Source organism: Lontra canadensis, unplaced genomic scaffold, assembly GCF_010015895.1.
Source record: "Lontra canadensis isolate GAN:19392208 unplaced genomic scaffold, GSC_riverotter_1.0 scaffold134, whole genome shotgun sequence".
NCBI lineage: Eukaryota > Metazoa > Chordata > Mammalia > Carnivora > Mustelidae > Lontra > Lontra canadensis.
The window spans coordinates 3,491,105-3,518,841 of record NW_022631128.1 but is presented as its reverse complement, the minus strand read 5'-3'; the positions used below and the strand labels follow the sequence as shown (position 1 = coordinate 3,518,841).

The 27,737-nt window shown below is 37.0% G+C and overlaps 1 protein-coding gene and 1 pseudogene across 2 annotated transcripts in view; one reads left to right on the top strand and one right to left on the bottom strand.

Moving 5' to 3' along the window:
- SHROOM4 (shroom family member 4) overlaps window positions 1-27,737 on the top strand; it is a 209,866-nt gene that overhangs the window by 128,340 nt on the left and 53,789 nt on the right. The window lies entirely within an intron of this gene.
- Window positions 25,348-25,447, bottom strand: LOC116858332 (annotated as a pseudogene).

Sequence of the window (27,737 nt, the reverse complement as noted above, 5' to 3'; positions counted from 1 at the left end):
GCGCCCCTGGAGTCCTTTTTTTAAATGTAAATCTGGTCATGAAACCCTTACTCACCAAAACCTTCAAGTTTCCCTATTGGGTTCAGGATAAAAATCCAAACTCTTTAATTTGGTTGAACAAAAGGCCCTTTAGAATATAATTCTTATTTATCACCACACAAGCTCCCACTGTACACTACAGTCATATTCAACTCCATGTACTTTCCTAACTATAACATCATGTTTCTTTTTAAATTTTTTTTTAATTTAAACTCAATTTGGGTAACACACACTGTATTATCAGAGGTAGAATTTAGTGATTCATCAGTTGCCTCACCAAATTTCCCCATTCTCCCATCCACCTCCAGCAACCCTCAGTTTCTTCTCTTAACTATAGTCTCTTATGGTTTGCCGCTCTCTCTGTTTTTATCTTATTTTATTTTTCCTGCCTTTCCCTTATGTTCATCTATTCATTTCTTAAATTCCACATATGAGTGAAATCATATGCTATTTGTTTTTCTCTAAGTGACTTATTTCGTTTAGCCTAATATTCTTTAGGTCCATCCATGTTGTTGCAAATGGCAAGATTTCATTCTTTTTGATGGCTTACTAATATTCCTATGTATACATAGGAATATTATATATAATTATATGTATGTATGTGTATATGTACATATACATATACATATCACATCTTCTTTATCCATTCATGGACATCTGGGCTCTTTCCCTATTTTGGCTATTGTGAACCTTGCTGTATTGAACATTGGGATGTGTGTGCCCCTTCAAATAGTTATTTTTGTATCTTTTGGATAAATACTTAGTAGCACAATTGCTGGGCCATAGGGTAGTTCTATTTTTAACTTTTTGAGAAACCTCCATACTGCTTTCCAGAATGGCTACACCAGCTTGCTTTCCCACCAACAGTAACATCATCTTTCATATCTCTGTGTCTTTTCACATTCCACTCCTTATTCCTGGAATGACTACTGCTCCCTCTTCTTTATTTAGCTCTTACTCAACACTCAAGAGTTGACCAAGAATTTACCACTTCAAAGACTTTTCTTTAGTTCTTTCATCCTTGGACTGCATTAAATTTTCCTCTCCTAAACAACATCATCTAATTTCTTCTATCTAGAACTGACTATGCTATTGTAACAGCCTGTTATCTGTCTGTTTCCCCCTGTAAATTTTGGTCAGTGTCCATGTGTTATTTATCCTTATATCTCTTGCATAGCCATCATTGTGCCTAACAGGGTTACAAGCTCAAAACTCATTGAATAGCTAATTGAATTGAATGAATGTGTGCCAGGCAAGGGCAATCAGTGTTACTGTAGTGAGGATTAAAAGCTGAGAATACCGGGGGTATTGGTTTCAATAAAGGAAATAAGTATGAGTCAAAGATGAGTCCAAAATTTCTTGCTTAATAGACTAGATGGAGTTATAAGAACTATCACTTACTGAGTGCCTACTAGGTACTGAGCATTTGACTCAGTATTTTATATATGTTATATCAGAAGGAAGGAAAATAATGAGTTTCATTTTAGACATGTGGAGTTTTACATGTCTGTAAGACCTCTGAATAGAAATGTCCACAGGCAATTTTAACTGTAATTCTTGGGTACAAGGAAGAAACAAGAACTAAATAATTAGACTTGGAGTTATTTGGATAGATGGTAATTGCAGCCATGAAGCAGAGTCTGGGGGAGGATCTTTCAAAAAGGTTAGTATAGAAGAAAGGAAAGAGGACAAAAACAAGATCCTGGGGAACATATATTTAAGAGCTAAGCACAGGGAGAAGAAATCTTCCTTCCTTCCTTCCTTCCTTCCTTCCTTCCTCCCTCCCTTCCTCCCTTCCTTCCTTCTACAAATATTTACTAGGGCCATACTCAGTGTATATACTCAGATAAAGAGCAGCCAGAAAAATAAACTGAGATGTAACCAGTGTAGCAGGAGGAAAATGAAAAGAGAGTGGTGTCCCATAGCCCAAGTGAAGAAACTGATTCAAGAAAAAGGGAGTAGTCAACAGTGTCAAATGTTGATGAGACAGTAATTCTGAGAATTGACTATTGATTTTATCAACATAGAAGTCATTGGTAACTGACAATAAAATGTTGGAGACAAAAGCCTGAATGGATTGTTTCGTGAAAGAATGGGAAGTGAAGAAGTGAAGATAGTAAATCTTTTTAGGCATTTAGCTGTGAATGGATAAAGAAAAGTGGAGTATTAGCTGGAAGGTAATTGGGATCAAGAAAGGGATATTTTCTTTTAAATAATATATATTAATTATCTGAATGCTAATAGGATAACCCAGTAGTGAGGGAGAAATTGATGGTTTAGAAAAGAAGGGATAATTTTACCAGCACTTTCCTTGGGGAGGTTAGAGCAAATGTGGGAGATTGAACTTTGATTTTTTTTTAAAAAGGATATTTTATATATATTAAGAAGAGGTAAGACAAAGTATTTTTATGATGTACAATGGAAAGATGAGGGTGTTCTCAGTGCTTATCTTTTTTAACCAAATGTAAGGGAAGCCATTAGCCGAGAGTGAGAGGAGAAAGAGGGTATAAAAGAGGGGAAAAAAGACAGTAAGAGATGTAGGAGGGGCCATATGAGAGAGTGGTGTCATGAAAACCAAGGGCAGGGGCAAGATGTCAAGAAGGAGCAGGACATTGATCAATACTGTTAAATGTTCCTGCATTCAAGTTGTATGAATATTGAAAAGAGTCTATTCAGTTTGCTAATTACGTTTTTGGTTGCTGTTGGCAGAGAGGCTTCATTAAAACACTTTCAGTGAAAGTTAAATGGGAGGTAAGGAACTGCATATGAACACAATAATCTTTAGAAAAGGAGGTGGGGTATAAGTTGAAGAGGATTTATTCGTCTCCTTTATTAGACTGCAAATTCCTTGAGAAAGAACATGTCGGATTCACATGGTTTACCTAGCGACTTGTCCAGGGTATGACACTGCTAGTTTTTAATAAAAGTTGGGTATATGAGTAAATAAATGAATTCTTCACTCAGAGTCAACAAGATGTTCTTTTGAGAAATTGGATCTGTTCTATCCTCAAAACATATAGTTGGAGAAAAAAATAGTTGAAGAGGTTCTTCTGTACCCTAGAGGAATAAAAGAATGGAAATGACAAGGAAGGTAGTTCAAATGTAATCTGTGGTCTGTGGACACTCACACCACTGCCCAGTGCATAGGTAGAAACCTGGAAGATCTGACCCCAGAACTGTAAGAAATTACTGACCTTCCTCAGCCTATGATGGAGCTATGTCTTGATAAACCCATCATAACTTGAAAGTATTCTAAGTTGAAAATGCATTTAATAAACCTAACCTACCAAACATCATAGTTTAGCCCAGCCTACCTTAAACATGCTCAGAACACTTGCATTAGCCTACAGGTGGGCAAAATTTTCTAACACAAAGCCCATTTTACAATAAAGTATTGAATGGCTTACAATTTATTGAATACTGTACTAAAAGTGGAAAAAACAAAATAGTTGTATGGGTACAGAATGGTTGTAAGTGTATTGGTTTGATACCATCATAATTTCATGGCTGACTGGGAACTGCTGTTCACTGTCATTGCCCAGAATCATGAAGAGTATCGTACTGTATATCGCGAACCCAGGAAAAGATGAGAACTCAAAATTCAAAGTATACAGAGTATGTATTGTGTTCATGCCATCATAAATTCAAAAAATCATAAGTTGAACCATTGTAAGTTGGGAACCATCTGTAGATGGCATTCTCTGCATAGAGAAGGAAACACTGAGGTGGCTTCATGTTGTGGTGGGGTTGCAGTTTCCTCTGCCAAATTTATCTTGAGTCACCCAACTGACTCTTAGAGATAGAAGGGAATTGGGTATGATGCCCATGTAGCTATATTAGAAGGGTATAAATACAACAACAAATGAAGATTTCCTAGACTGGGAATTAAGGTAGATGAGAACATAATTAGAAGAAATCAAGACAAGGGCTTTTAAGGCTGACTATCAGAGAAACCATCTTGACACTGAAAATTACTGAAGTGTGGGCTAAACTTTGAGAGGAAATAGTGGAAACCCTGACACTGAGTCATTTATAATTATTTACAATTAGGCAGGACAATGTAGTTGAGAAATAATGTGGCATTACACAAGGGGCAGTTTTGCTCAGTTCCCAAAGGGTTGGACTGGATATGACCTAATAGCTTTTTCCTACACTAATTTGGTTGATTATGTCAGAGAAAAGTCTGGTTGAACATTTTGTTTTCCTCCTGTTGGGTGAATCATACTTACATTGACCACAAGGATATAAATTTCAGAATGCCATTGATTAGGCAGATGGCAGAATGTGGACTGGGAATCCAACAGATTGGAGAAGACTCAAACTAACCTGAAAGTTGAAGGATTGGTCAGAAACAAGTAAAGCTCCCTATAGATAGGACCTTGTGTGGTTCACCACTGATTTCAGGACATGACTCAAGAGCCTGGAATATAGCACTTGATGAACAAACAGCTGATTAATGAACGAATGACACCTTGGGAAGAAAACTTAGAATACCAATATAAGCCAAGCAGTGGACTGACAGATTAAACATGTTCCTTAATACCTCTGAGTCAGTTTTCTCACCTTTTCCATAGGTTCTTCTGGGGATGAAATGAGAGAATATAGATAAGATACTTGAAATTTAACATTTTAAGAAGTATTACCTGTCTTTCCCCTTTATTTTTCTAGACTTAATCTCTACAGACAAGTCAGACTTTCTGTTTATGTTTAACAACATTGGGAGAAGAGAAAAATTATGCCTTTTCTCTTAAAATACCAATACCTATTAATGTTAAAACAGCTGAGGTTAACAGTAACTAACACCGCAGGCCAATTTTAGAGCAATTTTTAAAAAACAACAAACAGCTAAGATGTTACCAGGTATGATACACTTTCACTTGGCTTTTTATCAACTCACCCCAAATCTTAATGCAAACAAAATAAAAAAGCTCTTTGGCAACATGTTCTCATCCTGGGGATTCACTCAGTTTCCAAAACACCCAGTCTGCCTCTCTAAGAGATTAACTGTAATTCACACTATGTTGGCTACAGATAAGCTGTTTCCCCAGCCTCAGCCATTGGAGCTAACCAGTGAGAAACTCCAAATTTACTTTTTCAACCTCCTTGCTTCCAGATTTCCTTCTATCATTTTTTTGTCCCTCCACACCAGACAGAATTTACAGGGAAAAGATTAGATTCATTAAAGAAATAAAAATCTCTTTTCTCTCTTTCTTTAAGCAGGAGATAGTTTCTATTTTTCTCTTTTTTGTATTTCTTTTCTTCCTTCCACTTTGCTGCTTTTTAAACTCTAGTTAGGAGACACCAGTTTAATTTGAACACAATAACTGGACTTAATTAATATCCCAAGGTGGTTTACCTCCTTTAGCAACACTGTCTGACACTTTTTTTCTCTGAAATGTTTTCTTCAAGGGCTTTTTTAAAACAATATTTAAACACAGTTTTTTATCAGAGAGTTGAAGTGATCGTATCATAACGGCTAAAGATGGGTACAGAGAGTTTGGTGAGCAATCCAGAAAGTGTTATAAAATGATTAATGGATAGAAAAGTCATCCAAGTGAAGGTTTTTCAAAAGAATCAAGATTATTCAATCAGAGAAGAAAGTTTTCAGCCCCTTAGAAATAGCCACTTGCCCTGGATAGTTTAAAAAATAAAAACAAAAATGCCAACTTAATTTATTTAACAATAAATGTAATGTTCATGGAGGAATTTCGTCTTGCAAAGTAAATAAGCTGTGTGTTGGATTCTTCATATATTTGTTTTATAAGACAGGAAGTAATGACTTAATAACTGCTTTTAAGTACTGAAATAATTTTCTAGAAAAAAAGATTTGCTTTTCTGCAGTACCATAATTGAGTCCTATGGTCATCCCTATCCATCCCTTTTTCACTGTCAACCCTAAGACTTCTTATCAGCTACTTCATTTTTAATTTTTTTGAAAAATCTATATTCCTATGTTGTCCATACCAAAAAACACATTCTGTGGTATTAAACACATTCAGGATGTCTGTTGTTCCCCCCCCTCCCCATTAAGGACAGCACAAAAAGAAATGGCATCACTTGTAGCAGGGGGTATTTTAGTGAGGTCTTCTAGAGACCTCCAAATCACTTTCTGTAGTCAGTGATAATTTACCAAAGAATGCTACGGAATTTTCTTTACTGACCTCAGCAGATCCTTACCTCCCCAGAGGTGCCATGCTGAGACTGAAGAGGAGAAGTGAGTTGGCAACAATCACTGAGAAATGGATGAACCTACAACCTTTTCATCCCTTTATTTTATTCAAGCCAGAGTTCTCTAAATGTTAATGCATTGAGGGGAATCTAAACTACTTTTGTGAAGGCTGAATGGCAAGCAGTCAAAAAAAGGAACATTGGACTTTGCTCCATCAATTTCTTTTTGTCCCTTACACGTACACACACATCCAGCTTCTCAGTCTGTCCTTTCAATATGCAACATAATTTATTGCCATGGCTTCAACTACCTGAATATTGATGCCTCTCACAATTAATCTCTAGCCCAGAGCTATTTTCTGAATACCAACCTCATATTTCCAGTTTTTTGAAGGACATCTTTGTCTAGAAACACAACTTCTCAACCTCAGCATGTCTTGATATGTCCCCTCATTCCAAAAATTAGAATTCCCTTTCTTTCTTGTTCCCAATCTCACTGAGTAGTCCTAGTTCCCTAAAGTAGAACTTAGAGAAGCACCTGATCCCTCCTTTATCTTAGCTACCCATTTCATTTTTATCTAAGCAGTTAGCAAATCCTTTTGAATCTACTTCAATATATGTCTTCTTTTAGCTTCCTTGAACTTTTAGCCTCCTTGAACATCTTAACCATTTCCTGAACACACAGTATCCTTTCACAATTCTTTGCCTTACACACACCAATCTCTATACTTGTTTGTTTGAATTGTTTCCCTCTTCTCCTTTACCTGGTAAGCCCCTACTCAGTGATAAAGAGTCTTACTATATATTACAAGCAATTCTTCATTCCCCTATGACAGCTCATGGGTCTCTCCTCTGTGAACTTACCATATTTCATCATAACTATCAGTTTAGGTATCTTTTATTTTCCTGCTAAACTTTGAACTTGTTGAAGGCTGGGACAGCATTGTAATCATCTTAAAAGTTACAGCACCTAGTATGTAATAGTCTGTGGTAACAGTTAATAAAGAATGAATGATATACCCTAAATCCAATTTATCAATCTTTCTTTTAATGGATCATGTTCTGGCACCAAGTTTAAGAGTTATTTGCCTAATCCTAGAATCTAAAGATTTTCTCCTATTTTTTTTCTAAGACGTGTAGTTTTATGTTTACATAGATCTATGATACATTTTGAGTTTTTTTGTGTATGAGACCTTCATTGAGGTTCAATTTTAGGCCAGTAGTTATCCAATTGTTATAGCACCATTTGTTGAAAAGGCTATCTTTCCTCCATTGAATTGGTTTTGCACCTTTATCAGAAGTAAATTGAGCATATCTGTTTGGGTCTATTTATGGACTTTCTATTTTGTTCCTAGTTCCTCCTCCACCTTTCTAGAATAATTGTGTCAATACATGCAAAAAAATCTTGATGAGATTTTAATAGGAATTGCATTAAATCTGAATATGAATTTGGGGAGAATTGACATCTTTATTATGTTGAGTTTTCCAATCCGTGAACACTGTGTGTCTCTCTATTTAGATCTTTGATTTATTTCATCAGTTTTGTAGTTTTCGGCATACACATACAATACATGTTCTGTAAGATTTACACCTAAGTACTTAATCTACTTTGTAACAATTGTAAATGTTATTTTTTTAAAAATTTGTTTCCATATGTTCATTGTTAGTGTATAGAAATGTGATTGCTTTTTGTGTCTTGATCTTGCATGCTTCAAATTTGCTGAATTTATGAGCTCCTGGAGTTTCTTTTGTTTGTTTTTGGTTTTAGATTCCTTCGGATTTTCTACATATGTCATCTGCAAATAGGGACAATTTTATATCTTCCTTTCCAATCTGAATGGTTTTTATTGCTCTTACTTACTTATAATGCTGGCTATAAATTCCAGTGCTATGTTGAATAAGAGCATGAGAGGAGATACCATTTACTTGTTTCTGATCTTAGGGGAAAAGCATTCAGTTTTTCATTAAGTATGATGTTAGTAGTAGGATTTTTGTAGATGCTCTTTATCAAGTTGATGGAATTCCCCTTTATTCCATGTATGCTGAGAGTTGTTATCATGACAGATGTTGGATCTTATTAAATTCTTTTCCTGTATCACTGTATGATTGTATGAGTTTTCTTCTTTAGCCTGTTGATATGATATTACATTGACTAATTTTTGAAGGAACCAGCTTTGCATCACAGGAATAAACCTCACTTGGCCACGTTATATAACCCTTTTTATATATTGCCGAATTCTATTTTCTAATATTTTGTTAAAGATTTTTAAATTGAAAGTATCATTATGGGACGCCTGGGTGGCTCAGTTGTTTAAGCGGCTGCCTTCGGCTCAGGTCATGATCCCAGCGTCCTGGGATCAAGTCCCACATCGGGCTCCTTGCTAGGCAGGGAACCTGCTTCTCCCTCTGCCTCTGCCTGCCTCTCGGCCTACTTGTGGTCTCTCTCTCTCTCTCTGACAAATAAATAAATAAATAAATTTAAAAAAAAGTATCATTATTAATGAGGTCTGTAGTTTATACCCTCTTTGTCTGGTTTCTACATCAAGGTAACACTAGCTTCATAAAATTAATTGAGAAGTGTTCCTTTTTTATTTTCTGGGGGATATTGTGTAGAATGGGTGCTAATTCTTTAAGTATTTGGTAGATTTCTCCAGCAAAACCATCTGGCCTTGGGGTTTCTTTTGTGATAATTTTCAATTTATGAATTAAATTTCCCTAATAATTCCAGGAGTATTCAAATGATCTATTTTATATTGAGTAAGCCGTGGTAGTTTGTAGTTTTCAAGGAGTAGGTCCAAATCATCTAAATTGTCAAATTTATGTATATAAAATCATTCATAAGATTCCTTTATTGTCTTTTTGATATCCAAAAATTCTATAGTGATAGCCCCTGTTTCATTCCCGGTGTTGGTAATTTATACCTTCTCTCTTTTTTCCTTTGTCCATCTTGCTAGAGGTTTTTCAATTTTATTAGCTTTTTCTAAGAATCAGCTTTTTTCCCATTGGTGTTTTCTATTTTTTTTTCAATTTTACAATTTTTGCTTTTATTTTTACTGTATCCTGCCACATTCTTGCTTTGGGTTTCTTTCATACTTCTTTTTCTTGCTTTTTGCCATGGGAACTTAGGTTATTGATTTGAGCCTTTTCTTCTTTTCAAATAGAAGCACTTAGTGCTATAAATTTTCCTCAACACCATTTTAGTTCTGTCTGACAGATTTTGATATGTTGTGTTTCCATTTTCATTTAATTAATGTAGTTTGTAATTTCTCTAGAGTGCCTCTTTGATCCATAGATTAATTAGAACTATGTTGTTTAGTTTCCATTTGTTTTCTATTATTCTAGTTTGATTTCATTGTGTTCAGAGAATATACTTTGCATGATTTCAGTTCTTTTAGAATCTGTTCAGGTTTTTTTATGGACCAGGATACAGTCTATCATGGTATATGTTCCATGAGAACTTGAAAATAATATGTATCTTACTGTAGTTGGGGAGGTATTCTGTAATTGTAGATTAGATCTTGTGGTTGATGGTAATGTTGAATTCTTCTATATCTGTGTTTATTTTCTGTCTAGTTATTCTATTAACTGTTAAGAGAGGAGTGCTGAAGTCTCCAAGTATAATTGTGGATGTATGTATTTCTCCTTCCAGTTCTATCAGATTTTGTTCATGTATTTTGCAATTCTGTTGCTTGATACTTACAAATTTAGGATTGTTATATCATGTTGGTGGATTGACCCTTTTGTCATTTTTGCAGTGTTGCTCTCTTTCTCCAGTAGTTTTCCTCATTCTGGAACCAGCATTATCTGCTATTAAATAGCCATTCCTTCCTTGTTTTGATTAGTATTTACATAGTATGTTTTCCCATCCTTTTACTTTCAACTTGCCTTTATTGTTTTATTTGAAGTGAATTTCTTTCCACAGTATATAGTTGGGTCATATGTTTTTATGCATTTTGCCAGTCTCTTTCAATTGATGTATCTAGACCATTTATATTTAATGTAATTATAGATATGGTAGGACTTAAATCTAACATTTTATTTTGTTTTCTCTATGTACTTTTTTTTAAAGAGTTTATTTATTTATTTGACAGAAAGAGATCACAAGTAGGCAGAGAGGCAGGCAGAGAGAGAGGAAGGGAAGCAGGCTCCCTGCCTAGCAGAGAGCCTGATGCGGGGCTCGATCCCAGGATGCTGAGATCATGACCTGAGCCGAAGGCAGAGGCTTTAACCCACTGAGCCACCCAGGCGCCCCTCTCTATGTACTTTTTTATGTTTCATTTCTCTGTTTTCTTTTTTGTGTGCCTTGAGTTAAATATTGATTAGAATTCAATTTTTATTTATCTATAGTTTTTAGGTATATCTCTTCATATTGATTTTTTAGTGGTAACTGTAAGTATTTTTATTGTTCTACCTTTAAGTTCACTGATTCTTATGTCCCTTCCATTTTGCTGTTGATATTATTCATTTAGGTTTTTTATATTGCATTTTTAAGTTCTAAAATTCCATTTTATTCTTCTTTATATCTTCTATTTCTTTGTCAAGGCTTGCTATTTCTTTTCTTAGAATTTGTATTTTTTCATTTGTTTCATATATGTCTGCTCTTGCTCATTGAAATGTTTTTTTATGATGACTCATTTGTCATCTAATTCTAACATTTCTATCATCTTGATATTGGTCTCCATTCATTATCTATTTTCCTTATAGTTTGAGATCTTCCTTTTTCTTAATATGACAAGTCATTTTCAATTGAAATATAGAAATTTTGAGTATTGTGTTATGAAACTTGGAATCATATTAAAAATTTCTATTTTCCACCTTCCTCTAACACCACTCTGGCAGGGGAAAGGGGTTATTGCCTCAGTACTGCCACATGGAGGTAGAAGTCCAGGTTCCCTATTTGGCATTTATTAATATCTGAGGAGGGAGACTCCTTTGTCCTGTCAATCACCACTGATACTTCCCTTGCTGGGAGAGGTAGGATGCCTCCTTGCTGTACACCCTGTGCCTCTATTTCTGGGCAGTGGTGAAAGTTCTGACTCTCCATAGGCTTTCTCTGGCAACACCTCAGTATGGAGAGGGAGTGGTTCTTTGTTACCACGAGGTGGGGGTATTTGACCATGCTCCCCACATGGCCTCTATCGACATTGTTAATAGGGGAGGTCTTGTTACCACCCATCATGGATGAAAGTCTTGTCTCCATATTCAGCCTTTTCTGCCATCATCTTGGCCATGGTGATGTCAGAAAAGACCTCATTGTAGCCTGGCCAGGGTAGAAGTCTAGGCTCTCCCCTCAGCCTTTGTTGACATGAATGGAGATGGGTTCATAGTTCCTCTATGGTGTTTGACTGGAGTGAAGCAGTTATTGCCTAAAATTTTTCTGTCTTGCTAGGCCACCCCTTTCCTGGTTCTTGGGATAGAGAGAGAAAGCTTCCATTGGGACTTATTTTGTCTGTGTACATTAGCATTTCCAGGTTGTTGCTTCTCAACTCCAAACCTGTGCTATGTAAGCAAAAAGAAAAAAAAAACAGTGAGGGGAGGACCTTATCACTGTATCCCTAGCAATTCTACCTTCTTAATGTAATAGAAATCTTCTTTACTACATTAAGACTCTTCTAATTGGATTGTTCATTTTTCACTCTTGAGTTTTAAATCTTCTTTATATTCTAGATATTAGTCCTTTGTCATACATGTGTTTTGCAGATATTTTCTCCTAATGAGTGGTATTAAAGGCAACCATATGAAAGTCTTCTTATGCTTGTTTTACAGGTAATATCCAAGGTTTTTAGTTGTACTTAGTGAAAGGAATAAGGAAAAGTTTATCTACTTCATTTCCACAGAAGCATAAGTCTCAATTATGTTATAATCCCTCATCTTGAGATTCATAAGCCTTACCTCCTTATATATTTAATAAATTCAAAATTAAATGCTTAACTTAAACAAATATCTTTACTAAAAATCAAATGTCTTGCAAAAAATGAATCTAGACACAAAACTTACACTTACATAAAAATTAACTCAGAATGGATTGCAGACCTAAATGTAAAATGTGAAACTATATAACTCCTAAAAGATAACATAAGAGTAATCTTAGATGACCTTGGGTATGGTGATAATTTTTGAGATACAGGACTAAAGTCATGATCCACGAAAGAAATTATTGATAAGCTAGACTTAATTTAAATGAAAAACTTCTGCTCTGTAAAAGACATTGTCAGAACAATGAGAAGACAAGACACAGACTAGAAGAAAATATTTCTGAAAGATATGTCTGATAAGGGACTGTGATTCAAAATATACTGGATGTTATATGTAAGCAATAAATCACTGAATTCTGCCCCTGAAACTAATAATACACTATGTGTTAACTAAATTGAATTTAAATAAAGAATTTAAAACTATATATACAAAGAATTCTTAAAGCACAACAATTAAAAAAAAACCTGAGTAAAAAAATGAGCCAAAGACCTGAACAGACAACTCACCAAAGAAAATATACAGATGACAAATAAGCATATGAAAAGATACTTCAGGGGCACCTGGGTGGCTCAGTGGGTTAAGCCTCTGCCTTTGACTCAGGTCATGATCTCAGGGTCCTGGGATCGAGCCCCTCATCAGGCTCTCTGCTCAGCAGGGAGCCTGCTTCCTCCTCTCTGCCTGCCTTTCTGCCTACTTGTGATCTCTTTCTGTCAAATAAATAAATAAAATTTTTAAAAGAAAAGATCTAGAAATTAAAAATAAAAAAGTTACTTCATGTCATATGTCATCAGGGAAATGCAAATTAAAACAATGAGATATAGCTACACACTTATTAGAACAGCCAAAATCTGGAACACTGACAATACCAAATGCTGGCAAAGATGTGGAGCAACAGGAACTCATACATTGCTGGTGGGAATTCAAAACAGTACAGCCATTTTGCAAGACAGTTTGGTGGTTTCTTATAAAATTAAATATACTCTTGCTATGTGATCCAGCAATTGCACTCCTTGGTATTTACCCAAAGGAGGTAAAAACTTGTTTCCATACAAAAACATGCACAGAGATGTTTATAGCAGCTTTATTTGTATTTTCCCAAACTTGGAAGCAACCAAGATGTTCTTCAGTAAGTAAATGAGTATATAAACCATGGTGCATCCTGATAATAGAATATTATTCAGCGTTAAATAGAAATGAGCTATCAAGCCATGAACCGTAAACGTGTATTACTAAATGAAAGAAGCTGATCTTAAAAGTCTACATACTCAATGATTTCAACTATATTGACTTTCTGGAAAAGGCAAAACTATGGAGATAGTGAAAAGAGCAATGGTTGCCAGGCATTAGGGAGGAAGGAGGGAGGGATGAAAAGGCAGAGCACGGAGGATTTTTAGGGAAGAGAAACTATTCTGTATGATACTCTGATGGTGGATAAATGGCATTACACATTTGTCCAAACCCATAGGAAGTACAAGACCAAGAGTGAACTCTAATGTAAACTGTGGGCTTTGGTTGATTATGATGTATCTATGTAAGTTCATCAGTTGTAAATAATGTACTCTGGTGGGGGATGTAGATAATGGGGGCTTATGTATGTGTGGGGTCAGGGGATATATGGGAAATCTCTGTAATTTCCTTCTAATTTTGCTGAAAACCTAAAACTGTGCCTTGCCAGAATATTCTTAAAAATCTAATGTCTTTATTAAAAACAGCTAAACTAAGTAAACCTTAAGCACCAAAGGTGTTTCTTTTAGCTGATGAAAGAAACGTATGAATCCTAAAGATGGTCAGTATGTTTTACCAGTTCTTATTTCTTAACAGCTTCTTCAAGATCTAGTCTTAAACTTAGGTCCTGATGAGTATGCCAAACCTGGATCTTAGTGCAAGTATCAGGATCCCTTCTGGGGATTTGTCTCTGAACTGCCAGCTTTCTGGACTTCAGGCCAGTTTCTATTTTGAGTGAAAGTTCCAATCTAGCAAGAGTGCATTGATTTCTTTCCAACTAATCAAAGGGAAAGCATTGGTTGGCCATTCTAGCATCCTTGTTCAGCTAAAAATGATTATGTCTTTGGCTCATGCAAAGATATATTCTTCCTTTTTTTCCCCTGTAATGAGGGTGCAGAATATCCTTCAATTTTGTTAAGTATAAAGTTAATGTATGCCTTTGAATAGTCTTTGAGAAGTTATACAGTGCTGGTTTTCTCCCTAAGGGAAGAACAGAACATCACCTGTTGTTCTCCTTTTCCCAGTCATAAAGTTTGTTTGACTTAAATTTACACACAGTTGAAGTTACTTACCTGAAGTTGTCCCTCTTTGCACTTCAGGAATTGATTTCTTAAAGTACCCATGGCCCTTCCAACAGAATGGAACATTTTGAGTAAAAATTAAAAACTAGTTTTGGTGCATGAGTTTTATATGAGATTAGGAAACTTTTCTCTTATGGTATCCTTCCTCCTCTCTCTCTCTCTCTCTCTCTCTCTCTCTCTGTGTGTGTGTGTGTGTGTGTGTGTGTGTGTGTGTGATTCTTTCCTACTCTGTACTTCTTCGGAGAAGCATGGTGTTTAATAAAGGAAATTTAAAGATGAGTGGAGAGTATGGCTGATCTCTTATATGTGATTCAGGGTCACTATTATGATGAATACCCAAAAAAAGGAAGAATTGCTAGAAAGTCCTTTTCATGACACAGTAAAAAGAATTTCTTCTCCCCTCCCAATTTCTTATCAATGTAATCACTTGCAGTGGCCATTGGTTTGCCACAGCTGGACAGGGAAATTTGCTCTGTGTTGCTTGTGTATTCTATCTCAGGATCTGAACAGCTTTCTTGGCCTGAGATCTTATGTGATCATGAGAATATAATGGTGAAAACACCTTACATTCTCACCACAGTTCTATAAAGTAGATATCATTTGAAGAAACCAAGGCTTAGAATGAACATGCCAGTTGTCTAAAGCCAAATAGCTAACAAACATCAGAGCTGGAACTCAAATCCTGTCTCTGTGTGTGACTCCAGAACCCACCCATTATCCCGGTATCAACATTTTTGCTGAGTTTTGGTGAATTCCACTCACTGGGACTTGCATGGTTCAATAGTTTACTGAGATAGTGCTATATCAGTCCTCTACCCAATAGTTAGTTTGAAAATATTAATACCAGTAAGGAATGAACTGAGTTCTCCTTAGGAATTTGGAGTCAGGTGAAAAGGCTCCACCAAAGTACCTTCGCACCTAAATTTGAAGAGGTTCAGTCAGAACCATGATTCCTTTCAGATGTAATAGACACTCTGTAAATGTCAGTTCTGTCCCTCTATCTCAGCACTTACTATGGGTCAGATGCAGTGCTAGCAGCTCTCAAGTACATCATGTTATCTAATCATGACAGCTCTCTTATAAGGTATTGGCATGAATATATCCCCATATTCCAGATGAAGAGATTGAAGTACAAAGAAATGAGGTAACTGGCACATCTACCATCTTATAACGAGGTCTGTCTGACTGTATATTGTTTGCTCTCTAAAAACCTCAGTTGGTTCCTGCCTACCTACTTTCTTTGCTTCTGTCTCAGTACTATCTTCAGAGGCTTTAAACTGAGTATATCTATTGAGATCATCAAGAAATCCTTGTATTACTTGAAAAACCTTTAGGCCATGCATGCTTTCTCCCTTTCCTCACCCTGTAGTATCCTCAGTTGTAACCTTGCATCCCAATAGAGCCCAGAGCAAAATCAAGTGTAAATTGGTCTAAGAGGATAATTGAGTCTTAGTCACCCGGGGTTTAGCTTTGCCTTGACCTGGGATGCTTGCTAGTCTCAATGGAAGAATAAAGTGAGTTAATCAGCTCTTAGGGTGAGACTTAAGTTTCTAGGTGTGGGTCTGTGCAACTGAACTGATGATTGTTGGCTTCTTACATTATGTCATCCAATACCTATCTGGTGGGTGAAGGCATCTTCTTTTCTGACCTGAAGCTGGGTCAGTCTCAGTCACTGGGAAAATACTGTCATTTGTATTCCGCATTCCTCCTGTTTCTTTGGGATGTGCTATGTTTAATAAAACATGCATTAGGAGATACTAAGAAAAGAGTTTTTAATCTAGTGTTTTTCTCCCAATAGGTTTAAGTTGCCCCCAAAATGTGTGTTTGTATGTGTATATGTGTGTTTTAGACTAAATATCACTGAAGAAGTCAACACCTCATTATGTGTAGGTTATTGCATTTGTGGAACAAAATCTCCCTTAAGTGATATAGCTACTGTGTGTCATAAAAAATTAATTCACTTTATGTGTGCGTGTTTTCATTTCAGGCATCTTTAATAGGGAAATATATTCTGGTAGATTAGTTTGCAGTGTTTCTAAATAATAAATCATAAACACCAATAAAAGAAAACATCTAAAATGTCCATATTTGTGAGTCAATTATATGTTGATTAACCTTATGTGTTTTTGTCATAATTCTTATGATTGTAATTTTCCCTTGCTGTCAAACAACAATTCATTTTTGGTACATAAGATGCATAATTATGAATGTTAATACAGCACCCTGCTGCTTCTCATCCCCCTTTGCATTATGGCATGGATTTACTTTAGAGACACAATGGTACTTTCTCTTATTATTCATAGTAACTGTAATTAGACACTAAACTTGAGATATAAATGTAAGATATAAATATACTCATTATTTACCTATTTTCTTAATTAGAATTTTTCTTACACCAAGACTCTAGAAGAATAGTGTTTATAATTCAATTAAGAACGATGGGACCCTGTTTTAAAAATAAAAATGGAAAGAAAGGAATCTGTTATGAAGAATAGAGCAATGGTATTGGGGGTTTTAAGTGTAAACTCAGTAGTCAGTGGAAATTGTGGAAATACTAGGTAAGGCTCTAACCATCTCATTATGGGTGATTCAGGGCTGTACTTCCCACCTGACAGGGATCTGGTAAAGATTAAATAGATACCTCATGAGAACATGCCTAGAACAATACGTGATACCAGGTATATCACCAGTGAATGTACAGTTTTTAATATGACATTTGAAAATTTAAAAAGTAATAGGCATTTTCTAAACATTAATTCACCAAATATCTCTAAATAGCAAGTTCCTATAATACAATGTCATTGATTTAATAAATATTTTTGAGTGTGAGTGCTTAGCATGTACGTAGCAATATGTCAAACAATGTGGTGGCAGTCATAGCAGATGTATGCTCTAGCTCTGAACTCTAGTGAAGGGAGATGAGACATACATAGGTAAAATGGTTGATCAAGGAAATATATGATTGTCAAAATGAGTGACACCAGGAGCAAGTGATTATGAAAATTGGAAGAATAACACAAAAAGCTTGCCAAAAAATTTTAAAAAGAAGGGGAGGGTATTTATCCTTTCTGATGGAGGCATAATACTCCATTGTATATATGGACCATATCTTCTTTATCCATTCATCCATTGAAGGGCATCTTGGTTCTTTCCACAGTTTGGCAACTGTGGCCATTACTGCTATGAACATTGGGGTACAGATGGCCCTTCTTTAGTATCAAAATGGACGTGACTGGAGGAGATTATGCTGAGTGAAATAAGTCAAGCAGAGAGAGTCAATTATCATATGGTCTCACTTACTTGTGGAGCATAAGGAATAACACGGAAGACATTGGGAGATGGAGAGGAAAAGTGAGTAGGGGGAAATCGGAGGGGGAGACAAACCAGGAGTGACTGTGGACTCTGAGAAACAAACTGAGGGTTTTGGAGGGGAGGGGTTGGGGGTTAGGTGAGCCTGGTGGTGGGTGTTAAGGAGGGCACGTATTGCACGGAGCACTGGGTGTGGTGCATAAACAATGAATTTTGGAACACTGAAAAAAAAATAAAACAAAATTTAATAAAATAAGAAATAAAAAGAGGAGGAGGTTGGTTGAATTCCTGAATGATATGCGGGAAGGCATAAAAAGAGGATGGAGAGAAACATAGGTTTGGAGACTATTAAGGAAGCCCATCCAACTTAATCAGTAAGAGGAAAATTTGAATAATCTATGGAAAGTCCAGAAAAAGCAAACTTTATCCAGTAGGCAGTGGGGAGCTGCTGCAGGATTGTGAGTAGGTGAATAAGGATGAAATTAGTGTTTGTGGGAAATTGGTGTGGGTTGGACTGAATGTAAGGTGGCCACGTGGTGTGATTGTTTATGTAGAGTAGACTGGAAGAGTTAATGGGAGAGATATATCAAAGCCAGAACTTTGTGACTGATTCAGTACACAGGCTAAAGAAAAGGAGAAGTAAATGGTAGTTACAAGGTTTGAGCCAGTCAAACTTTTAAAGATGTAAAGCAAACAAATAAGATTTTTTTAAACCTAAAGTAGGAAGAGTTAGGCTTGATGTTAATGTTTGTTTGGCTTTTCCTTGGTTTTCTCTTCAGTTTGAGTTGACTGATAAGATATGTAGAGATTCAACTGCAGTTGTAGGGCGTAGGAAGAACTGGTGTGGTGCTTAGGGGAGAGATCAGTACCAAAGATTGCTCTAGACCCATAGAATGCTATTCCTAATCTAAACTAGTCTCAAGGGATGCCTGGGTGGCTCAGTCAGTTAAGTGTCTTGTCTTTGGTTAAGGTCATGATCCTGGGGTCCTGGGATGGAGTCCCACATCGGACTCCTTGCTTAATGGGGAGTCTGCTTCTCCCTTTGCCTGCTGCTTCCCTCGCTTGTGCTCTCTTTCTCTCTGTGTCAAATAAATAAACAAAATCTTTAAAAAAATAAACTAGTCTCAATTACACATAAGTATCTTTAGGTAGTCACTTTCTCCTAAAAACATCATCTGCCTTTGACCATCATCCTCCTCTAACAATGATTCTCTTTCCCTTCACAGCCCAGCTCCTCAGGCTCTTGAAAAGTATTCTTATATTCCTTGTCTCCCTTTCTTCCTTCCCATTTCCCCTGCAGTCTGTCTTCTTCCACTGTCACAATACTCTTCTCTGTATAGTTCCAATGTGCATTAGTATCCTCCAGGTTGAAAAAACAGGGAAGGAGCATCTTCCTTCTCCTTTTCCAATGAGCAATTTTAATAGAGTTTTTCAGCAGTATACTACAGAGGAAGGAAGGTAGCCACTGACATATAATAACATTGGTGTTAAACCATTTACCAACTGGCCAACCTTTAGCAAGTTACTTAATCACAATTTCCTGATCTGTACACATATTTCTATAACCTTATGGAGTCACATGAGTAAGTGAGATGATATGTATAAAGCGCTTTAGAAGTAGTGTTGCTTAATAAATACTAGCCCTGTTGAATACTTCTTTCTAGAAATTTCTTTGATTATTAAACATCTCTTTCTCCTAGTTTTCTTCCTACTGTTTATTTCCAGTTCTTTTTCTGTAATTTGTCTCCTAACTACTGGTATACCCTAAAACAGTGGTCCTCAAACTTGAGTGTGCACTAGAATTCTCTGGAGGATTTGTTAAGGAACATATTGGCTCCTCCTCCCCACAGTTTCTGATCTAATCAGGGGCCAAGGAGTTCTCAGATAGTGCTGGTGCTGCTGGTCTAAGTACTGAACTTTGAGAACTACTAATCTAAAGTTTGGTCTCAGACCCTCTTTCTCATTCTATGAACTTTTCTTGAGAGGCTTCAGGTACTGCTGATAACTCCCAGATTTCTGTATGAAGGGAAGACCACACTCCAAGATTCTGGATTCAACTGCATATTACACTAGCGTGCCCAAGGTGATTCTAAAGTACATATGGAAATATAAATCTGTAAGATTAGTCAGGAAATGTCTGAAAAAGAAGAGTAATAAGGGAGAAAGGGACCAGTCGCTTTCTAACACATTATAAAACTACAATAAATAAAACAGCTTAATTAAAACTGGCACATATTCATGTGCCAGATCAATGGACCATAATTAGGTCTAGAAATTGATCCAAAGACATAGTTTAGTATATGATCTTTAATATATGATTTTTTCATGAAATATTAAAGGTCTTTCTAAACAAGACACAAAGGAAGCCATCAAGGAGAAAACTGTTAAGTTCAACTACACCAAAGTTAAAATGTACAGCAGAACATAAGTGTATAAACAAAATCTAAAGATAGAAGCCTGGGAAGGAGATTTTGCATCTGATATGGTAGTTTGTTCTCTTTATATATAAAGAGCTCTTGAGACTGAGAATCACTAAAGAAAATACCAACAAATCATTGTAAAAGAGAAAAAAGGACCTAAAGAGGCAACTGAGAAAAAAAAAAAAAAGTTGGTCTATAAAAACAAATGACAAGATGCTCACCAAAACTCATAATTAAAGAAATACAGATTTATTCAAGCAACAACTCATACCTTAAGATACAACTTATGAATGAACCTATGAGAATGGCAAAAATCAGAGGATTCAGTATTTGTTATTTTTTGTCAAGAATGCAGAGAAACGCACTCTTACACCTTGCTATATACCTTCTACTCAAAATGTGATACTTGGGCCAGCAGTATCTGTATCAACCCAGAGATTGTCAGAAATGCAGTTCCAACCCAGAACTACTAAATCAGAACCTGCATTTTAATGAGATCCCCGGGTGATTTGTTTGCACATTAAAGTTTGAAAAGCATTGCTGTAATACATTGTTGGTGGAAGTGCAAATTACCATAACCTCTTTGGATTTCAGGAGACTTTATTACAAACATTTACATATCCTGTGAACCACAATTCCACTTTATCTAATAGATATAATCATCTGTATGTAAAGATTACAGAGATATTCACTGCATCATTATTTGTAATAACAGAAAAATAGACACAACCTCAGTATTCATTAACTGGATAAAGGTTAAATAAACTGAACAAAATTTGCATGGTGTAATACTATCCAGTTCTTAAAAAGTTGTGAAAAAGTACACACAGATATGAAATTATCTGTTTAAGCACAAACATCAAGTTTCTGAACAGTATTCTTGTATGCTTTTTTGGTGTTCTATTTTTATATTTCCATTTTACGGATGATATAAGTGAGGCAGAGATGTTAAATAACTAGCTCAAGGCCATACAGCTAGCAGTGATGAATTCAGATCCAGTCTGGTTCTAGAGCTTATGCTTTTAATACTATACCGTACTGCTACTGGGGGATAAATAAGAAAATGTTAACAGTGGTTTCCCTAGTAGTGTGGGGGACTCATTTTTTTTTGTACTGTTTGTACTCTTTGAATGGTTTGCCTTCTGCAAGTGTTGCTTTAAAAAAATACTTAAAAATCAACTTGTCCAAAATTGGATTGATTTCCTCCCTATTCTTTTGCTTGTATTGGTGACAGGCTGAATCATTTGCTGAAGTGAGAAATCTGGCAGATATTCTGGACTCCCTCCTCTTCTTTACTCCTCACATCTGTCCATTCAGACACCAAGATTTATTGGTCCTACCTCCCAGACAAGATAATTCTCAAATATACCTCTCCACTCTGTCCCTGAATCAGAGATCACTTGGACTATAACTTTTATTTCCAAGTGGTCCACCTGCCTCTTTTTTCCCTACAAAATGTCAACTGAAACATCTTTCCAAAATGAAAATCTGGTTCTGCCACTGTCATACTTAAAATCTTGCACTTACTACCAAGTGCCTGTGGGAACATCCAAACTCATTAACATGGCGACTTAGTTCTTCCATATTCTGGCCCAGCCTGCTTCTCTAGCCTTACCTCTCACCACCCCTCCTCTTACATCCTACTCTCAGGACACCATTTTTAACTCCCATTTCCATGATTTTCACATGCTATTCCTTCCATAGGAGTACATTTCATCTCAGTCAATCCCTACCCTTCTTTCAAGATCAGACCTCAAGCATGACCTCCTTTATGCATATTTTTTACCTGCAGGTTAGTAGACATTATGTATTCTGTACTAGGCAGGTCAAGATTCCCTAAAGTTCTGTTGTCTCTCAGTGTTCCACAGGATATATCTCCAGTGTCAAAGCCTTCTTGCTTGAATGCTCTGAATTCATAATCCTTGTGGACTCCCAACATGGATTCCAACATGTGGACTCCCAACATTTTTCAATGCCTAGGTGGGAAGGGAAATATTTTTTTTGTATTTTCATATTTCCTGTTTACATTGGTACTAGCATCGAATTCATTCACTCATTCAATTATTGAGAGCCAAGCAAGCACTATTCAAGATGCTGGGGACAAAGAACAAAGAACAATACTTTAAAATTTTCATTCTGTGATTCTGTCTTTTAGCTTTAGTATTTTCGAATTAAATCTATATTTATGTATGAGTTTTGTTTCAATTTTACAAACATTACCTTGACAAAATTTAAAATCCAATTTAAGTCAAGTCCAATTTTTAAAAAAATAACTGATTTGTTCATTCTCCATCCCAAGAGGAAGGAATGTGTATGATTGAGTGCAGGAGTGCATGCATGAGAGAGAGAGAGCAAGCAGTTACCTGCAGTGAGGAAACTGGGTAGGGAGTAAGTTGAGAGGCATGAGTAGGGGAATTCATATTCCCCAGAAGGAAAATAATTTTATTTCAATTCTTGCATTTTTTTCTAAATTGCTGTTTGGAAAAGCCTCTATTAAAAAAATGAAAACCAAAGAAATGAAAATCTTGAGCAACTAGAGGTTTATAAATGTAAATACATCAGATCACAAAATTTCCCAGGGGCTCATGCAGGACATTGTGGAACCATAGGAAAGCCTTCACGGAGAGAAATTTCAGAAAGGGAGGTAGATATATAGCAGTGGCTCACCAGCTCATATCTCCTTCAAACAGAGATGATGTGAGCAGGGAATTGCCCTCTTGGTTCTGAGACCTTCCTCACCATGAAGTAATGTGTTCCCTCCTGCCCCTGGAGCCCAAATTCTATTCAGGCAACCCTCTCGACTATATACACAGCCACTGGCAGTTGAAGAAAGGCTCCCAGGCTTCCTTGGAAGACAAGACCCCACATAAGTCAAAGCACCAGCAGCCAGTATTTTATTTGTTTGTTTGTTTATTTTTAAAGATTTTATTTATTTATTTATTTATTTGACTGAGAGAAAGAGAGATCACAGGGAGTGGGGAAGGATAGAGGGAGAAGCAGACTCCCTGCTGATCTGGGAGCCCAATGTGGAACTCAGTCCCTAAACCCTGGAATCATGACCTGAGCTGACGGCAGATGCTTAAATGACTGAGCCACCCAGGTGCCCAGCAGACAGTATATAAAAGAAGCTGCTTGAAAATCTGTTTTTTTTAATTGCGTTATGTTAATCACCATACAATACATCATTAGTTTTTAATGTAGTGTTCCAAGATTCGTTGTTTACGTATAACACCCAGTGTTCCATGCAATACATGCCCTCCTTCGAAAATCTGTTTTAAAATGCATGGTAGCATTCTTTAGAGTGATGGCTCTCAAATGTGGGTGTGCGGTAGAATCACTTGGAGAGGTTGTTAAAATTCAGATTTCTGGGCCCGATTCCCAGAGTTTCGAATCCAGAAGGTCTAGAGTGGGACCCCAGAATTTCATTTCTAAACAAGTTCTCAGTGATGCTGATGCTGATCTATAGAAAAACTTTGAGAACCACTGTTTAGGGAAAAAGCGAAGGAATTTGAAAGTGAAGAACTTGGGTTCAAGCCTTGTGTGATTTATTTCGCTTCTGAACCTGAGTTTCATCTTTCCTGCAGTAGAGTTTATAAGGTGGTTGAAAGGATTAAATGGAATGGTGTGTATGAAATTTCCTTGTGAACTGTATACAAATATTAGAAATTAGATGTCTTCACAAATGGTACTTGCTGCCGCACCCCACACCAGATTTCCCTGTGCCTTGTTCCCTCTCCATGAAATTTTGTCCAACCAAGTTCATCAGGCACCTGGGAAGAAACTATAGCCAAGGAGGCCTTGAGTAGGGCTCCTGGGTGGCTCAGTCAGTTAAGCATCTGCCTTCAGTTCAGGTCATGATCCCAGAGTCCTGGGATCAAGTCCCACATTGGGCTCCCTGCTTCACAGGGAGTCTGCTTCTCCCTCAGCCTCTGCCTCCTTCTCTTTCTCTCTCCATCTCTCATGAAAAGAATAAATAAAATCTTTAAAAAAAAAAGAAGAAGACCTTGAGTAGTAATATTTTTCAACCCACTGGGCACAGCCATGATGCTGACCTTGACTTGACCCCTTTCCTTTGCCTGGTCTCCCTTCAACTTGCTCCTTATTTTTCCAGCCCTGGCCACCTCTCACAGCAAAGAACAGTTTCCAGTGTTAATATTGGGGTAAAAAACTGTCAAATATAGGGGTTTGGGGATTTTTTTAGTTTGGGGGCGTTTTAGTTTGGGGGAGGGTTGGGTTTTGTTTTTGTTTTTGTTTTAGTAGTAAAATAAACAGAGGAATGCACTACCAAGCAGCAAAGCATTTGTTGGGGAAGTATTTTGCTAGTTGGTGGGCTCTAGGCTGATTTACCTGAGGGCGAAATCTAGATGTTTGAAATAGTTAAGTGAAATGACAAGTATAATTGCAGATTCCTAACTTAAATGTATCAGACAGTTATATCAGACAACTGTCAGGGTAAATGATATCTCCATGTAGAATGGTGTCTTTTTTCTTTGAAAACCTTTCTCATTCAGCTATAATGCATGTGTAGAGACAACTTTGCAATTTTGTGAAGGTGTAAGAAATATTAAGAATGACCCTTAATTCCACCACATAGAGATAAATGCCTACTGGGAAGATATTAGTGTATTTGTTTTCAGACTTTTAATATGTGTATGATTGTACATGAATATATAGGTACATGCATATATATTTTTTGAATTGGGCTGGTACTACATACAGGTTTATATACTTTTTCTTTGGCTTACAATTATATTGTGAGCCTTTTCCAGGATCATAAAGTAGTCTGGAGAAACATGGTTTTTAATGGTAGATTATTTTTCCTTCGTGTAGATGTACGATACTTCACTTAACTCTTCCTAAATGTCAGACACTTAGAATATTCCTGTTTTTAGCATCATAAATATCCCTGCAGTAGATGACACTTAATGTACATAAATCAATGTGTGCATCTCTAATTGCTCTCTTAGGATAGAATCCCAGGAGTGGAAAGACTGGATCAAAGGGTAGGAACATTTTAAAACAGATGTAATTCACATACCATAAAATTCATTACTTTCAAGTGTGTCATTCAGTGATTGTCAGTGTATTCACAGAGTTATGCAACCAGCAATGTTCTCTAATTCCAGGGGAGAAAAATGAAGTACTTCATAAATTTACATGTCATCCTTTGCAGGGGCCATGCTAATCTCCATATCATTCCAATTTTAGTGTATGTTGGCTGAAGCAAGCACACGGGGAACATTTTGATGTCTCTTGCTACACTACATTTCCCTCCAGCAAGCGTGTACCCATATCCCTTCCTACCTAGCAATGCATAAGAACGCCTGTGTCCTGCCACTTGGTGGACACTTAGTTTAAAAATACATATTGCTAATATCATTGGAAAATGACTTTATTGTTGTGTCTCTTTGATCAGCTTTTCTTCTCCCACCTGAACTCTAGCTGTTCTGTAGAGACCTGTCACCCTACACTCTTTGCACACATTTACCACGGACAGTTACATCCAATGCAGCAGCATCAGCTGCCTCCTCTCGGGATAATGACCGCATGTCCATAGCCTGCCCTAATCTCTTTCTAGCCCTGCAGCCCAGACATTAAGCTTCTTGCTGGGCATGCCTGTCTACATATTTTGACAGCCTATGTAACAAACTGCTGTCAAAAATCAAACATTTCTCCCAAAGCCAGCTCCTGCTCCAACTTCCCTATTTAGATGAACAATACCACTGCTCTCCCACATGTTTCATGGTCACATTAACCCCGTTCTCTCCTTCATATTTAATCAGTAGTCCAACCTTGTTGATTCTGATTCTCATGTCCTCCCTCCCAGCCTTCCCTTCCGTTGCCCCCCCACTGTCCTGCTCTAGTTCTACCTTTTATCGTATGTGTGGTGCCAGCCTGCTTACTTCTCTATGCTTTCACTATTTATCCACATAATTTGTCCTACACGTGGCTACCAGAATAACCCTCCCCACACACTGATTTTTACCATGTTGCCGTCCTATCCTGGAGCCTCCAAAGCCTCTCTCTTGCCTCTTGGGTTATATAAAGTAAATGCTTTACCCTAACACTTATGGGCTGCCATATTCCCACCGTCATTTTAATTTTACTTCCCATGCACCTTATAGAAACTGTACGTTCTTCATTCAGCATATTCCTGCTTTCTCCCCTCTTGTTTATGCAAAACTTGGCACGACTTCTCCAGTCTCCTCCAGTTTAAACTGAGTCTTCATTTTGGCATGTGCCATAGTACCCTTCCATGCACCTTAAATGTAGATGGAAACTCCATCAATGTTTGAATAAAAGAATGGTGAGGACTGCCAACTTTTTTTTTTTTTTTAGCACTACTAATGACTTAGTTTCGGGAATGAATTCTGTGCTAAGAAGGTACAGATGCCAGATGACCCGAATGTCATGGCTTCCTTTTCCCTCACTCTCCGCATTCAATCCATCAACAAATCCTGCCAGCTCTACCTCTTTGAGACATCTCTAATCAAGCTTCTTTTCTCTACCCTACTGCTTCCTCCCCAGAAAAAACCACCATGATCTCTTACCTACAAGAGCCTTTTTAACTGGTTCCCTGGCTTCTACTCTTGTCCTACCTAAATCCATCAGCCAGGTGAGATCTTTATAAAACTTTGATCATTTGGACATTAGCAATGTCCACTCGCTTCCCACTGCACTGAGATTTAAATGTATGCTTCTTACCTTGGCCTTTGGAAATGACCTGGCCTTGGCACTTTTGCAACCTTATCTCCCACTACTGTCCACCTAGCTCACTGTAGTCTGGGTCCACTGCACATTGACCCTTCCTCATTGTCATGTTTGCTCAAAGCAGAGTGAGTGGGTGTTCTTTGTTCTACTGGGGTATTCACTATTGTTGGCTATCGTCCTAAGGCTTCATGGCCTTACTAGTGGGGGTGAGTTGAAGAGTGGCCAGAAGTAATTCTGAGGGCTTTGAGACTTGACTTTGGGGGAAACCTCTGTGGGTTCCACCATCTCCCTGAAAAGTGGTATCTCTAATACTGAGTTTGAGTGGAAGAAGATATTTGGCTTAAAGGGAGAAGAAAGGAAATTTTGTATTATTCCCATAACCTCCTTCCCATGGGATACTACAAATACTACTAATAGAAACCAGAGCTGAAGGACAAACATCCTCTACCTTCTTTATCACTGTGGGTGTTGGTTTAGGAAATTGGGCATCATAGCAGAAGCTGACTCAGAAGATGGTGCTCTATGAACCTGTTGTCATTTTCTCTGTGTGCTCTCCAGAAGTCTCCTTCAGGTCTCTGGTGGGGCACTCTTAGCTTTTGTAACAGGAAAGTGAGAAAAACTCTCTTTCATTATTCAGATTCTTGACTTGCTTCCCTTGCTTTTAGAAGCTGTGTAATATGCACTGTTAACCACCTTGCCTTTAGGATCACTGACAATAAGCAGTCTATGATGGGTATGTCTTATTAGACTATACATAGAAAAACTAAAATATGCTCTCCAGCCCACTCTGAAAGAGAATTCTAAGTAC